General features: G+C 41.6%; 1 pseudogene; it reads right to left on the bottom strand.

Annotated features, from left to right (window-relative positions):
• Positions 1 to 2,944: 2,944 nt before the first annotated feature.
• LOC110290440 lies at positions 2,945 to 4,179 on the bottom strand (annotated as a pseudogene).
• Between the last annotated feature and the right edge of the window lie 9,118 nt (positions 4,180 to 13,297).

The raw sequence follows: 13,297 nt of genomic DNA, 5'->3' as shown, positions 1-13,297 counted from the left end.
GCCATTTTCATCTGTACTTGATCCTGCCTTGTATATGGAAAAAAATGTGGGTGCAAACCCCAGACCATGTCCTTACAGCATCTTGTGTAGCTGCCCCTGAGCATTTATAAACTATTTTATTATAATGTTTTTCCTTTTAAATGTTCTTTATGTCATACAGAGAGGCATTATGATGAATTTTTATTATATGTACTTATAGGTTATATTATTTGCAAATTTTATTTCTGAACAATAAAAAGTTTAAGTATTTGCAAAATAAATAATAATTTGTTTCTAAAGGTTTGAGCTCCGCTGTTTTATTTCATCAGTTCCTCATAATGACTTTAGTGGGAATGCTTATAAACCTGATTTGATAAATGCAGGAGCTGTGGCCCCTTGTGAATATATCTGTTGCCAAACCCATACAGCTGGTAAATGGAAAAGCCAAGATTCTAAGTTATGCTCACAAGAACTGAACTTGATAGAAACAAGACAACAAAAGATAGAAGGTTGAATTAAGCAAGAAGGATAAAGAAAGAAAATAGGTGAGAAGAGTGTAAGAGAGGGAGAAAAAAGCTATTAATTCAATTTTTTCAGTAGATGTTTATTGTAACACACACAAAAACCACGGCCACCACAGGGCTAGTGGGTAGCCTCCTGAGCCTATTCAGAGCTGAGGTTTTCTCACCCCTCCCTGGTCCCAGGTCATATCTTCAGGGAAAACAGAGCCCGGCAGAGTGAGGCAAGGAGTTGCCTTCTGAGGACTCACAGGTGAAGGCTGGTGAAGTTCAAGGTTGTGAGAGTCTCATTTATGAAGATCTTGTCTTTATCAAGGAACAAGGCTGTGTAGTAGACACGGCCATTGTTTTGGAGATTCGCAGAAGAATATCCTTGTGATGGGGATTGGTTTTTAACCACTGCTTCTTTCCCCACCAGCTCAGCTTCCTTCAGGTGTTTGGGAGCAATAGTGGGTGAGTCCTAGGTACGTAAATTCCAGCTAAATGGAACATAAGTTAGGGACACTTTTAGTTTAAGTGTAGTGGGATATATTTTTGCTGTTTGCATTCACTTTTGTAAAGTTAAGGATGTCTAGCTACCCTGGGGTAAAAATGGCTTCCATGAATATTCCCCTCCCTGGGTGTGTGGTCTCTTCTGTCATGGGTTATGTTTGAAGACAAAAGGCCAGGACTGCTGTCCTAGAACTCACTTTGTAGACCAGGCTGGCCTCGAACTCAGAAATCTGCCTGCCTCTGCCTCAAGAGTGCTGAGACTAGAGGCGAGTGCCAGCACCGTCTGGTGGGATAGACAGTTTTCTACAGAAAATTCTTCCAAATCTTTCATTGAAAGTTAGTTGAAAACAAAACAAACACAAACAAACAAACAAAAACTTAAAAGGGCTTCTCCAAATTTCACAAAATGCTAATAATAATTTATTGATAATACCTATGAGAACTCATATAGTTGAAAACTAACATTTACATTTTTAAAAGTAAAAGGTAATTTTGGATGATAAAGAGAAGATGGAGAGATAGTAAGGTAGCTTAAAGGATTTAAAAAAAAAAAAAAAAGCACTTGTCACCAAGCCTGATGGCTTTTGTGTTGAAAGGAGAGATCCAACTCCCAAAATTTGTCCTCTGAACTCCGCATGTGTGCTGTGGCACATCCATGCGCTGATCACTCCCCAAACACACAAGCAATAAATAAATAAAATTTTCAAAAGAGTGAATTTTTTTCTTAGAAAAACATAACAAATCATTTTCTTTTTTCTTAATGATTTTGGATTTTAATTTTGTTTTTATTGAGCCTGATAAAATACAGCTATCGGATAGTTCCTCAATTATGTGTTTTTTGTTTGTTTGTTTGCTTGCTTTCGAGACAGGGTTTCTCTGTATAGCCCTGGCTGTCCTGGAACTCACTTTGTAGACCAGGCTGGCCTCGAACTCAGAAATCTGCCTGCCTCTGCCTCCCAAGTGCTGGGATTAAAGGCATGTGCCACCACGCCCGGCACATGTTATTTTAATAAAATAAATTAAATGTAGGTTTAATGGCTAGTGACTCCTTCAAAAGTAATGTCAAACTCACAATGTGGGCCCTACTTGTTCAGTTTCTTGTGCAGACAGAACTCAAGGAACATCCTGTATAGTTACAGGAACAACCAAGCAAAAAGCATACAGGTAATGACAGGCTTTTACGAAAATAAATTCAGGTTTAGGACAAACTTGCTCTTTCTTGGCCCCAGTTCTTAGAGAGAGGAGTGACTGCTCCTGTCTACCACAAAAACCAGTGTAGAGCCTATTTTATAGGCGTGAACAAGCAGTTTGTGTGTGAGTCCTGTGTCGTGTGCTCTCAGTACAAGGGGAGGGTGAGATGGCGTCTCCCTGGAGGTCTTCACAACTGCACACACCTGTTGACTTGAGACACTGGAAGGAACTCACTAGCCACCCTCACAGCTATAAAGTCTACCCTATGGTACAGCACCAATATGACCAAATGTGTTCTCACTACACAGTTGCATAAATTCCAAGGCTCAACAACTATATTAGAGATGGTCACTGCAGAGGAGCCTTCTACAGGGCTAGCGATGTCTTGGCAAGAGAAAACAAAAACAAAAAACCAGATCTGCTGCTTTGTGAGCAGCTGCAAGTTTACTGTTGCTTAAGGAAGAAAGTCACAAAAGAAAGATGGCAGTCAGGTTTCATTTAAAGCACTCAATTAAAACAGCCGGACCACATAGCTGGTCCCTGAGAAAGAAACTGGAGGTACAACTGAGAGCTCAACTCTAAATGTTGTGATTTCATGGACTTGGTGATCTCCCTTCCCTTCACCAGGACAGGGGAAGAGAATCAAAGGGATTCACTATTGCACTCGCATCCTGGTACCATGTCACCTCGGGTCAGTGACAGTTGCATTTGCACCATGCCTTGGAAAGTTGACTGCAGAGCCCAAATGAAAGCATCAGCACTGACTAGGGTTCTGATGACTCTACTCCAGAAAGGTGCATGAAGAGGTCTCCTAGCTCCATCACATCCACGTCATCAGTGCTGGGGACTTGCCGGGTTTCTCTGTTCTCGATAAAAATCCCAAAGCCGCTGAGTTAAAGAACCTCACAGCGCCTTCAGAACTTAGCTGCTTCCCAAGTTTCTCTGGCTCTGCCAGCCACCCATCAGGTTAAACACAGCGGTAACAGCACTTGCTTCCAAAGGGGCAGGTCCACTTGCCTTGTTCAAAGTATTTACATGCCTTTTTCCCCATTCCCTGATTGAAAGCTTCAATTAATTCATTCTTTTTATTCTGATCTTCTACCCAATACACACTTGGAATTACAAACTCTGATATCACATGGCACCCTGGACAAGACTTTATGATCGGGTTTTCAAACTGCCTGGCACATCTCCATTGATGGATGCAGGATGGGCAGTAGGTGTGGCTGCAGTTGGAGAGAATGCCAAACCTCCCAGAAGCAGATGCTATCTCCAGGATCACCTCCATACAGATGCTGCACACCTTGTCACCTGGCTCGCCTGGAAAGCAAAAGCCTTTTCCATCTCATGTTCAAATGTCGACATACACATCTTCTTGTGAGCCTTCCTTTGTTCTGGATCAAAAGGGTAGACAACTTGAAGCCTGCAGATTTCACACATGTCCCCATGTAGATAGACACAGGCATCTCCAAACCGGCACTCCCCAGCAGCACAAGTGCTGCTCATTGTTGTAGGTGCTGCTGCCCTCTAAGTCATCCAGGCCACTCCTGATGGCATCTAGGTAGGAATGAGGCTTCATCTCTCGGCTGGTCTGAAGGTCACTGCAGCCACCTGGATTATTCACTGTGTAGGAGTCTTGTCTTCAGCCAGATCAGTGAGTTTAAGGTTTTAGAGCAACAGCATCGTCTTCTCCCACTTTCCAGGTTCAGTCTAATGTGTCCTCATAACAGATGTGGCAATGTTGGGAGAAGGGTGAGGACTATGCAGGCCTGAGGAGGGTGAAAGGATGGGATGCAGGACCCACAGCTCCACCTGCTGCAGCTGGGGGCTTTGTATGATCATATCTTCAGTGTGCACCGTAGGCGCAATAGCCTTTCTGGTAGTATTTGCAGATGGCAGACGGCTTGCTGTTCACCAAGTCATGCGAGAACAGGCACTGGCTGCCTTCACCACTTACTCCATGCATAAAATACCTGCGGGTGACCTGCTTGGTGCCCATGGCAGTGGATCCACGGGCTGAAGTCGCACTGAAATCTCAGAGCTGCCAGTGCCCTGGCCCAGCCTGGCCCTGTCCCCAACAAATCATTTTCAAATGAATGTTTTGAATGAAAGGATATAAGAAATGAAAAAAAGTAATAAAGACACATTCTGGACCATTCATTGATAAAAAATTATTATTGTTTTAGGTTCTCTGATGCTTGGATTGTCAGCTTTTTAAAAAATGTTTGATTTCTCGTAATTTATTTTCTTTTTACAATTTTACTTTTGGGGTTGAGTTTGTTTTAGAATTTTGTTTCATTTTCTTATAGATAGCCTCCCAAGCTCAACGAACTTAGTCTCTATAGAACTTGGACATGTTTCATTGGCGGAGGCATGGGTTGGATATTTTCAGAATGCTTTTGTAGAGAGGTAGTTAGATTTGTTTCTCATGGTACCAGAAGACTACATCTATAACTAACAACAGAAATTGCAGAGTAACCAATTTCAGATCAATTTAAGAAAAAAAAAATCATATTCTGAACCTTTCAAACAAGAAGAGAGAAGTCAGGGTGTACAGTGAGGTCTGGGAGAGTAGACCTGTTAGATCTGTCACAGTAAAAACTCCAGGGTCACATAACCAGCCACTAGGCCCTCACTTACAGAGCCAATGGGGTGTAATGAGCTACAGATGTATTCTGATGCAGTTTGCTTCTCCCTGTCTTAAGACTTGAGCTGTTTTCAACCTCGCTCCTGCAGTAGAATCTAAGGGAGGGGCTTGAAAGGACTGGGAACAATAAAGACAGCCAACTTTTCATGAAGAGGAGCTGAGGGCTCAGAAGAGCAATGGTTTCATGGCATCCTCTGCAGTGAAGCAAGAATCTACAGCAGGCATTGAGTAGAAAGACTTTGCAAAGACCTAATCACAGCCTAAGGCTCAGTCTCCTCTAACGCTTTGATATTAACCTTTCCAGGGGTCGCTTCCACAATGTAAGCCCAACATGCCACCCGGAAAATGTAACTGAGCACCAGTTTTACTCTGGCCTAACTGTTTTAAATGTCCTTGAACTGCATTTTCTACAGCAGGCGTAATTTTATGGATTGTGGATTACACTTACTGCTCAGCACTTCTCGCTCAACCCCAGACAATTGCAAACCTACTGAGTTGTTAACTCACATGGTCAGCATTAATGCCCGGGACTAGTTACACCCAATGACTGTAGCACACTGTGATTAACACCTGCCCTCTGAGCTTCCCAGCCGAATCAGCACTCTGCTCTTGCTTTTCACCCAGCCAAACCCCAGGAGCAATGGCGGGATAATGACTTGTGCTAACTGCGCTTGTCTTTGGAACAGTTCACATTGCTATCCCAATCTGACTACCTCCCTCTGACTACCCTCCGAGAGCTGGCTAGTATTTTGTCAACTTGACACAACAGAAATCATCAGAGAGAAGGATGCCTCACTTGAGAAAATGTCTCCCTAAGATCTGTCTGCAGGCAAACCTGTAGAGTATTTTCATAATTAGTGATTGATTTGAGAGGGCAGAGTTTCAGGGTGGGGCCTCCTCTGGGTTGGTAGTTCTGGTTTCTATTTTAAAAGAAAAAAGCAGGCAAAGCAAGCCATGAAGGACAAGCCAGTTTGCAGTGTTCCTCCACGGCCTCAGCATCAGCTCCTGCCTCCAGGTGCCTGCCTCCAGCTGCTTGCCCTGTTTGAGTTCCTCATTTTCTTCAATGATGATCAGTGATGTAGAAGCTTAAGCCAAATAAACAATTTCTTCCCCACACCATCCTTATCATGGGAAATTGTATTTGGAAGCTGTGGGTGTGTGTGGCTACACTTTCCATTACACAGACAGGTTACAGAAACCTACAGCAACGTCACACTGAGTCAGCAGGCTAACCCATTTCGTGTTTTATTTTCTTTCTTTCTTTCTTTCTTTCTTTCTTTCTTTCTTTCTTCTTTCTTTCTTTCTTTCTTTCTTTCTTTCTTTCTTTCTTTCTTTCTTTCTTCCTTCCTTCCTTCCTTCCTTGCTTTCTTGCTTTCTTGCTTTCTTGCTTTCTTGCTTTTTTCTTTTCTTTTCTTTCTTTTTTTTTTTTTTTGAGACAGGGTTTCTCTGTGTAGTTTTGGCTGTCCTGGAACTCACTCTGTAGACCAGGCTATCCTCGAACTCAGAAAGAATACTTCTAAAACAAAAATTGCAGTAGGAGGTATAAAAAGTTTTAGATTCTTGAGCATCTTAAAGCTACACTGGAACTTCATTAAAAGCTCCTTATTTGCCATTTGTTTGTATAATTATGTCTTGGACAGCTTCTCAAAATGAAGTTGGTCACGTGCTGCCACCCACATGACCACTGAAGACACCTTTCTCATGATCCTGTATCAGTGTCACATAACAATCCTAGGAAAGGGAACCCGGCAAGGATAGCCAGCCTCTGAAGGGCACACATTCCATCCTGAAAGGCTTAACAAATCTCTCAACATTGCTCATTCTGTTTTCTCATTGTGTTAGCCCACTCAATGTATATGATTGGGCTGTGAGAGTTGGGGGCATGTTGGGGTGCTCTGGCTTAGGATGCCATTGAGTCTACCCCAGAGGAGACTGTCAGGAAAGAGAGTCTGCAATGCTCTCAACGGAGCCACTGAACCGTCTCTCCCACTGCTCCAGTGAACTGAAAGGGAGGTTGACAAATTCCCGATATCAAAACCAGCTGTCAGAACAACATAGGGTAATAGCTGTCCTTGTCAAATGCACCAATTAATTCACCCGACTGTCAATGTTGGGATAATTGATAGACTCTGCAATCTGGCTGAGTAATGAAAGTTGAAGGCATTACTAAGTCCCCTTCACCTCCTAGCACGTCTCTGAATGTGGAACTGAGGCTGTCAGAGCTGGACAATGTCGATAACCTCTGCCAAAATTAACACTTGATTTTTAAAGGTGAATGTGTGTGTGTGTATGTGTGTGTGTGCCCAGGGGGAGGGAGCAGCCCTAATCATTAGTGTCTGTTATCATGACTCCTTCCCCAGAGTGTTATGAGCAAATGCTCAGAGGAAAATGGCAGGGAAGTAAATATTCAGAGGTTTACTGGAAGCTCGTCTGCATGCAGACACATACCATCACCAATGTGAAGATGCCATTTAAGATGGCAATAGCCCAGACCTTAATGCTGTATGTATTTATTATCCAAGAATGGGAAAGAGAGGGGATGGGTTAACCAAAATGGAGTCAAAGGATTTGTTAGGGAATATTTTTCATTTCTATGATTTTATTCTCCAAAGAATGCCAGGTACTGGGAATTTCCCCATGGCTAGAGCTATTGGCTAATGAGAGTTCCATTAATCATGGTGGATTCTACAGTGAGGATTGCATTGAGATAGTATTAGCTGTGAGTTGTAAGAAGCCTATGAGAGTCAGTAGCAAAGCAAGGGTTATTTCCGTGGAGGTCAGCATAAGGCCCAAGTAGATGCACTAGCCCCAGGTGGATAAGCTGTGAAATACAAGGGTCATAAGATCTGTCCTGATAAACATGTATAATCCTTGTCCAATTGAGGTTTCTACTGGCATATAAGATGCATTGAGCATGCCTTGTTAAGCCAATGGTAATATACAAACTTTATTGTGAATTCACTATATTCAAGGTTCTACTATTTTTAGGCATTATCACATTTCTCACAATAGCTTTATGGAGTCGATGTGAGAATAATCATGTTTAATGTTCACAGAGTTGTCGACCTCAAGAGTGACACCTGTAATAACTAAATTTCCCTCATATTCCTCTACCTCAAGTGGAAGGATCCCTTCTCACTTCGAGAGGTGCTCAGCACACTGATCTGATAAATGAGCTACTAATGGAGAGAACAGGGAGTCTGAAGATGAACGCCGCTGCGGTGTCAGGAGTGGTGGGATCAGCCGTGAATATCAAGATTATGTGGGGGGAGGCTGGGAACAGAGCAGGGAGGAAATTAGTGGGTGGGGAAAGGGCAAAAATGGGTTAAATATTGCTGTGAGCTAATACTTCAATCCTTAGGATGTTGTTAAGGAAAGCCAACAGAAACCGAAAAGTATTTTCAATTACATTTGGGCTTTTGGATCCAGGGCTTGTTATGTGTGACCATAATGAAATGGAGCCACGTGATCTCTGGATCAATAGCATCCACCAAAAGACAGAGATATTAGAACTCAGAAATTGTATAATTTATTTCAAGCTTTCAGCACATTTTGCAAAATTGTGAGTTAGNCTAAAGGAGGAAGCAAGGCATTCTGGGACAGTCCCATTCTCCATGGCTCTTTTCTTAGCTATACCAATTGCCTTCTGAATCTCAGCTCAGACACTCTGCTTTCTCTTGGCAGTAATCGTTTCAAACACTGGGCACTTACTCTAGTCAAACCCTTGTCTTGCAACTTCTCACTTCATTCTTGTGTAATCTNAGGAACACGATGTAGTCTTCAATTCTAGAAGCAAAAACAGGGAGCCTTAAGCAGATGAAGNTGTCCATTGCTGCTTTGCATGGGTGGCTAGGTCAGAATCTTGGCTTACTTCTGCTCAACACTTGGTATCCTATATCCATTTTATTTTCTTTAGGGCCCATCACAATGACCACCCTCCAGGTAAATGGAAAGCATTTCTTAGAAGTGCCACAGGCCTCCTTCTGGCCTCTGCCTGTTTTTGTTTTGAATATCTGGCCTGCCCAGCCTGGAAAAGGGTCTATCAGTGAATTTTCCATGTGCTTAGAGGAGCGAATACTGAGCAAAAGCTAGGCAGGCCAGTCCGGGACATGTGNCTCCTGATCTCAGCGGCACAGACCTGGGATTTGTCTAGGCAGGCAGTCTTCCATTTGGATTTCAGGATTGGGAATGATTGCTTTCTTCTGTAGTAAGCAGAGCTTGGGATGAGCCTGGGATAAGATCCCCTCACCTTGGTTGTGATCTTTACAATGGGGATCTCATTCACATGCCACCACTTACGTGAACACCAGCAGAGCTTTGTATAGTGTCTCCCTAGATAACGGTCTTTTAAAAAGCCAAACAGTCTTTCTTCTTTTCTGCCCCTCACTATGAGAGAGCTCATAATGATAATTTTTTTCTTTAAAGAAAAAGACAGTGTAAAATGAGGAAATCCTGTCCTTGCCTTAACTAGAAAAAAGTCCTTATATCACTATGGATGGGGTGTCCGTACCGGGTAAAATCACTCCTTCCTTTTCCTAGAAAGACTCAGTCCAAAAGGCTCTGTTTTACTTCGCTTGATTTTATTTTTGCATTGTCCAATGAAAGCTGCCATGCTCAGGAGCTAACTGTGTTGTCTTGCATGGGCATCACATCCATCAATTAACGTTTCTGCCTTCTGGGCTAAAGGAGTTATGCCCAAGTGTATCTTGATGGATTCTTCTCTAAACTCATTACCCAAGCTAGATAGCAGAGACTTTTCATGTTTAATGGTAACCATCTTACACATATTCCAATTCTTTGCAGTGCGTGCATGCCTATTTATAGAGGCTCATAATGTCCCATTGAGTAGCTTTACATTTAAAAACACTTAAATTACAACAGTCTGAGAGTCCCTGATAAAATAAAATCAGATGGTATATATGTGGCTTTTGTGAAATGGAAGCTGTTGAATAGATTGTCAATATATAATACTAGAGTGGAATTTGTTTGTATGTCTCTCTCTATCTCCGTATATATACATATATAATGTACCATTGTAATGTGATTACTCTTACTTTTTTCTAATCTGTCTCCATGGTAAGAAAATGTAATAATGGTCAGTTTTCTTTGTAACTTGTATTGCTTACCATAGCCCTTATATTTTGGCTACAATAAACATTGCTTCTCATTTAGGAGACAGTCTCACGTAACCCAGGCTAGCCTCACACTCACTGTGTATCCTCGGATAATCTCAAGCTTATCGTCCTGCCTCCACCTCCCAAATGAAGCACTTACAACTATTGCACCCCTCTACGCCTAGTTTAAAAGCACATTTGCAATTGTTCATTGTTTCCTCAGATGGACTTACATGGCTTTTCTGAAATTCTGTTATTCCAGTTCCTGAAGTCATTTTCTAGTGTAGTTCTGTGATATGTGCATATTTCAGGATATCCCAATTGAATGCAAATTGTATAAAAGAAAGACACTCTGGGGAGGGTATGGTGGACATCTTTTGTTCCAGCGCTCAGGAGGTAGAGGCAGGTTCTGTGAGTTGGAAGCCAGCCTGGTCTACAAAGTAGGCTGTACAGAGAAATCCTGTCCCAAAAAAATAAAAAGAAAAACAAAACAAAGAAAGGTACTCTGAATATTCCCTGCCCATTTCCACCTGATATATAGTTTGTACTTAGTAAATTTTGTGAACAACACATAATAATTTATTCTATATAGGTTTCTTTTCTGGTCGGTTGACAGAAGTTATTGTTGCACTATATAAAAAGGCCTTCTTAAATAGAGCGTGTTCTCCAGGACCCCTGTCTCTTCGGAGTGCAAGTCATCGATGTGTCGTGGATGATGAGTTTACTGTATATTATGTTGCTACCACTTTGAAATTTCCAGGAGATCAGATTCTTTGTTTCTGTCCTAACTGATTTAGAAGTTCATTGAATTCTGCTTGAATCTTGGAGTTTTCTGCCTTTAAGGAAAACAGTGACAATTTATAGCATCAATTTTATTTCAGCAAACATCAACTTTGAGTGCTTATAACGTGGTAGATGTCACAATGACTACACAAACATACAATCTCATTTAACAAGGACAATGAAATTTCATTTCTTTGGTGGTGTTATTGCACAGGAACCCCTCCAATTTCAATTTTTTAAAAAAAGATTTATTTTATGTATGCAAGTACACTTTGTTCTCTTCAGACACACCAGAAGAGGGCATTAGATCCCATTACAGATGGTTGTGAGCTACCATATGGTTGCTGAGACTTGAACTTAGGACCTCCGGAAGAGCAGTCAGTGCTCTTAACAACTGAGCCATCTCTCCAGCCCTCAAATTTTATTTTTTTTAAACCATTCATAATGAAATGAGCTTGGGAATTTATTTATTTTGAAATAGATATCCTTGTATTGCCCTGGCTTTTCTTGAACTCATGGTTATCCTGCCTCGGTTTTTCCAATACTAACATTAAGGTGTGATGTAATCTAGAGTCACAAAGGAGACAAGTCCCACTGTTCCTGTTGCTTCCCTTCCCAGCATAAAGGACAGACACTAGTGCCTTGAACAATAAACCCAAACAAGCCCTTTCTCCCTTACGTTGTTCTTGTCAGGTATTTTGCCGCAGCTAAAATGAACTAATACAATAGGCAGGCATCACTACACCTGTTCCAAAAGGAGACTTTATTCTGCACTGTGGGCAGCTTTTACTGTGCACTGGAACATATCCAACTTGCTTTCATTTCGATTGGCAACCATAGGCTGACAAGAGTTTGTCACAAAATAAGACATGTATGTGAACCTGGTGTATCTGTCTGCGAATGACTCCTAATAGGTTTACAAAGTAGAAAAGACACATTACTTATATTCTTCCCTATTAAGCAGGTTTCCTATGTGAATATATTAAAGCCAAATTCTCTGGAAGACAAGGTACTGAGATGAAGTTTGTAATGTGTGTATAAAAGGCATAGATGGGGGCTGGAGAGATGGCTCAGTGGTTAAGAGCAGTGACTGCTTTTCCAGAGGTCCTGAGTTCAAATCCCAGCAACCACATGGTAGCTCACAACCATCTGTAATGGGATCTGATGCCCTCTTCTGGTGTGTATGAAGCAGCTACAGTGTACTCATATAAATAAAATAAATAAATCTTAAAAAAAACAAAGAGGGGCAGAGACAGGAAAAAGAGCAACAGACATAGGAGCAAATTCAAATGATTATCAGACATAACCTCATGCTGTTCTAAACATCTTACAGTTGTGCTTGGCACTAGTTCAGAAGCCTGAAGGTTTCAAGCTGGTAGCGAATGCATTGTTGATACAGCCTCAATTCAACCTGAATGTGTCCCCAAACAATGATCCTCCTTGGTTTCTTGTTTATAGTATATCATCAATGTTTGGGGGTCTAGTCCTTTGTGGCTTAAGTTTCCTACTACCCTGGCTTCCTAAACTGTTTTGATGATTAATGGATGGAATTTCTGTTGGTTGATTTGGTAATGACTCTTCATGCAAGTACATTGTTATGAAGGCAGTAGCCCTATGGACTGTCCCAACAAGCGGATCCTATTATAATTCAATGGCTGCAAACCTCTTGATGTCTGGATGTGATGAAGAGTCTACCCAGACTCCCCTCCCCTTGGCTGCTTTGCTCCCACCACACCAGCGGCCTTTTGCTGCCTTTCTGTTTGCAAGCTGTGCACATTCTGCACCTCTGCCTGGATTTTCCTGAGGGGGCCTTGCCCTCATCACGTAGGTCTTCTCTCACACAGTTTCCTGTCAGAATCTGTCTTTAATCTCTCTCCTTTTACTCTCTGCGTCCCTTCACCGTCCCAGTCAATTTAATTCCTGTTAATTGGATTATTTTCTTCATCAGATGCCTTAAAATTTTAAATCATATGTTTAATAACTTGATTTCCATTCCATTTTCTTTCTTTTTTTTCTCCAATGGAATTTGAGTTCCAGAGAATCAAGGTCTTTATAACTCTTGTGTTCTGTTTTCTCAGCACCTAGAACAGTGCCTTCTCTGAGATGACATTTTGGGGCATTAAGTGAATGGACAGAATTATAATAAAGTAAACTTTGGTAATTTATGCTGCTGTATCTGTTCTTAATTCTGCCCTCATGTTCATTCACAAAATAAAGCATTCTGACTGAGTGCAGTAGATTTATAGTCCATAATTCTACTGATTACACTAGGATTGTTATGTCAGTCAGACTGATATATGTGTTTACATATCACAAGTAATAATAACAGAAAGGCCCAATAATAATGATAAAAATAGCAGCCAATATTTTCTTAGCACCAGCCAAGTGTTGACCACTCACCTGTCACCCATTCAATTCTAGCACTCACCAGGGTCCCGAAAAGCATGTTTTAGATGCTATGTGGGAAAGAGTAGCCACCCGGCTTAGAGTGAAGGAAACAGATGTGAGTCCTAGCATTATTAATTTCATAGCCTGCACACACACACACACACACACACACACACACACACACA

The sequence above is a fragment of the Mus caroli genome, chromosome 2 (genome assembly GCF_900094665.2).
Source record: "Mus caroli chromosome 2, CAROLI_EIJ_v1.1, whole genome shotgun sequence".
NCBI classification, from domain to species: Eukaryota; Metazoa; Chordata; class Mammalia; order Rodentia; family Muridae; genus Mus; species Mus caroli.
This window is presented reverse-complemented; position numbering and strand designations above follow the sequence as displayed.